We start from the raw sequence: 3,488 nt of genomic DNA, 5'->3' as shown, positions 1-3,488 counted from the left end.
AAAGAACGGAGAGGCAATCCAGGTGTTATACTACATGACTGATTACCTGTGACCACCTAGTTGCCCAATTATATGCCCTAAGGCAGGCACAGAAGCAGGGAGGAAAATTTCTGGAATTTGAGCATGCTTCACCATTGGCTATGCCAATTCCTGTGGTGATATGATCTGTCGGCCCCACAACAGACTTGCTCCTTTCCACTAAGTATCTTTGCTTGATGTTTGTGGCTACAGATGTGATCTCTTAGCTTCCTGCTCTAGTTACCTGCTTGTCATGTCTCCCTCACCATGATGGACTCTTTTCCTGGATCATAAGACAAAATACACTCTTTCTTTTATAAGTAATCTTTATCTGGCCTTGCTCTGGGCCAGGGCTGTGTTGCATGCGGGCTCCAGGCCTGCTATGGGCCATCGGCAAAGTGGGCGCTGTGGGGCACTGCAGGCCCTTTACAGGGGTGCCATTGCGGCACTGATGGCGGTGGCAGAGGCAACAGCAGAGGTGGTGGCAGAGCTTTTGGAGGGGCCGCAGTGAGGGCAAGGGCACCGGCTGGGCCTAGCCGGGCTGCAGGAGAACATGTTTACTGGGCAGTCAAAGATCTAGCCTTACATGAGTCAGAACAAGTGCTCTGCAATGTGCTCTCCACTTCAGGAAGAGAACTCGGTTGCCCATCAAGAGGTCAAATGTCTGGGGAAACCATTAGCTGGAATCTACAGGAAGCAAGAAGAAGAAAAGGAACGCCGGGAACGTTATCAGAAGCACTGTGAAATCAGATGGACAGAAGAGCAAAGACAGGGGACAGGAGAGGTCCCCTGGTGCCTTTTCCAAACCAAAAATCCAAAGCAGCAGAACCTCCCAAAACTCTACCCCCATCATGTGATTCTACCAATGTAGCAGTCGCTAAGCAAGCCCTGAAAAAGCACCTCAAGGGCAAGCAGGCCCCTCGGAAAAAGTCTCAAGTGAAAACCCAGCAGAATAGAAAACTCACCAGTTTATACCCTGTTCGGGGGAGCTCCCGGAAGAGCAAAGCTGAGCTGCAGTCTGAAGAAAGGAAGAAAATAGACAGCTGATTGAAAGGGGGAAGGAAGAAGGCATGAAGATCGATCTAATTGATGGCAAAGGCAGGGATGTGATCACTACCAAGCAGTTCTCCCGGGGAGACTTTGTGGTAGAATACCATGGGGATCTCATTGAAATCACTGATGCAAAGAAGCGGAAGGCTCTGTATGCACAGGACCGCTCCATGGGCTGCTATTATTTTCAGTATCTGAACAAAACCTACTGCATGGATGCCACTCAAGTAACGAACTGCCTGGGGAGACTCATCAATCACAGTAAGTGTGGGAACTGCCAGACCAAACTGCACGACATTGATGGCGTGCCTCTCCTCACCCTCATCACCGCCCGAGACATCACAGCTGGGAAGGAGCTCCTGTACTATTGGTACCGAAGCAAGGCCTCCATCGAAGCCTACCCTGCCTCCCTGACACCCTGCCTCCTTCAAAGGACAAAGTGCCCTCAAAGGGAAATGAATATTTTTTAAACACACACACACCCACATACACACACACACACACACACACACACACACACACACACACACACACACACACTTACTCTTAGCTAACTACTTCAAATGTTTTTAAAAAGTATATTAAAGATGCCTTTTCATGTAGTATTCAAATATGTTACAGGTTTCCAAGGTGGACTTGAACAGATGGCCTTATATTACCAAAACTTTTATATTCTAGTTGTTTTTGTACCTTTTTGCATACAAGCTGAACGTTTGTGCTTCCCGCGCAGAGTAAGACTCGGCACAGGTTTTAGAGAATGGAGTTGAAAATAAACTAGGAAGCCAGGCTCTGCCCAAGATGAAAGCCAGGACTCCCCCGCACCCCACATCCAAGGACAGGCCGGTGTGAGGGCACTGCCCCCCCCCCCCCCGCACAGCCTGGATGGGATGTCTCCAAGCTCTTGTTCTCCTCAGCGTCCTGACAGGCGTACACGCTGACGTGTATGAATATTTTTTAGCAAAAGTTTCACAGTAAGCTAGTCTTCCCCTCTGCTTTCTCCAAAGCTTACTGAGCCCGGGACTCAGAGGCCCGGCCAGGAACAGACCTCTTCCACAGGCTTACAGCTTTTCCAGGCACCTTGAAGCATCAGGGTGGACAGTCAGACTAGAGGCAGGCCAGGAAAAGCACTGTTCTCCTGCTCAAGAAAGGCAGGTCTCCTGAAACTGCATTAATTATTTATAGAAATGTGAACACTCAATTCATTTTAAATAATAGTAAAAACAAAACATTTTTTTAAAAATCAAAAAAAGAAAAAATGAAAAAAAAACACAGAAAACAACTTAACGTGTATATAGGTTTTGAAGGGAGTGAAATGAATGCGGTTTTCTTTTCTTCTGGGGTTTATTCTTTTTCGTTTTGGCTTGGCTGATTGGTTTGTGTAGAGAAGATTTGAGATGGTACTCTATTCTAATCAAAAGTGAGGTTTTGTAGTGGGACCAGAAATTACTAAGCCCACATCCCCTCCCCAATCCTAGTTCTGCTGCATGGGAAGTTCTCTACCTGCTGTCAAGGCAGAACTCCTGGTATCCCATGAAGATGCTGTCAGCTGTCAGTCTAGCACCTCAGAGCATCAGGTACCAGACGTGCTTGGGACTAGTGTACTTGATAACCGGCAGAGAACCAGGATGAGAGAGCAAGAGTAGGTGGCTTCCTTCTCCCTCCCTGGAGAGGACTCACCATTCACCTTCAGTCCAGGGGCTTAGGGTTCAGGAGTCAGGTATAAGAACCTACCCTTGTCCCCGACACCCCCATCTCCCAGGCTCATGATGGTGCTACCTACTAAAGTCTTCCCCGCACCCTTTGCTAGCCCAGTCAGTGGTCAGACTTGGAGGAGGATCTGACAGGAGTGTGTAACTGTGAGATAAAAATGTCTTGGCTGTACCTGTTTGTGGCTTAGCTTTGTATTTAAATAGCAAACATAAAAAAAGGAAATAAACCTGAAACTTAAAAAAAAAAGTGGTCTTTATCATAATGTTTCATCAGAAACAGTACAGAAAAGTAATTAATACAAAACTAAAGTGGAGATTTACTTAATACTAGGCTTAATATAAATCTATGGTTTCAAGTAAATCTATGGTTTCAAGTCTAGAGTCTTGAAAGTCAATTTTTAAAATGATGTTGAAGTTACATAGTCATGTAGCATTTTCCCTTTAGTAAAGAAAACAATTTTTATATGTATCATACTTTTAAACTATAGTTTTCCACTGTGGGAATTACTAGAAGGTAGCTACTATTCAATCCCATTCATTTAACTAGCAGTGAGTACAAACTTTTCCTTTCCTTGATGTGAGCCTGTGTATTGGAGGCTTTCCACGGAGATCTCTGGCCTGGTCAGGTAGAAGGGTTCAAGGGAAAAGAACTTGAGCAGGGAGGAGGAATTGCCTCCACAGCCTCTGATGCTCTGGCTGACTCCACCTCTG

The 3,488-nt window shown here is 46.0% G+C and overlaps 1 pseudogene; it reads left to right on the top strand.

Annotated features, from left to right (window-relative positions):
- The first annotated feature begins 413 nt into the window (after positions 1–413).
- Positions 414–1,538, top strand: LOC110286255 (N-lysine methyltransferase KMT5A pseudogene; annotated as a pseudogene).
- The last annotated feature ends 1,950 nt before the right edge of the window (positions 1,539–3,488 follow it).

Source organism: Mus caroli, unplaced genomic scaffold, assembly GCF_978045245.1.
Source record: "Mus caroli unplaced genomic scaffold, Mus_caroli_1 scaffold_5, whole genome shotgun sequence".
NCBI lineage: Eukaryota > Metazoa > Chordata > Mammalia > Rodentia > Muridae > Mus > Mus caroli.
The sequence above is the reverse complement of the archived record's forward strand: the minus strand, read 5'-3'. Positions and strand labels throughout refer to the sequence as shown.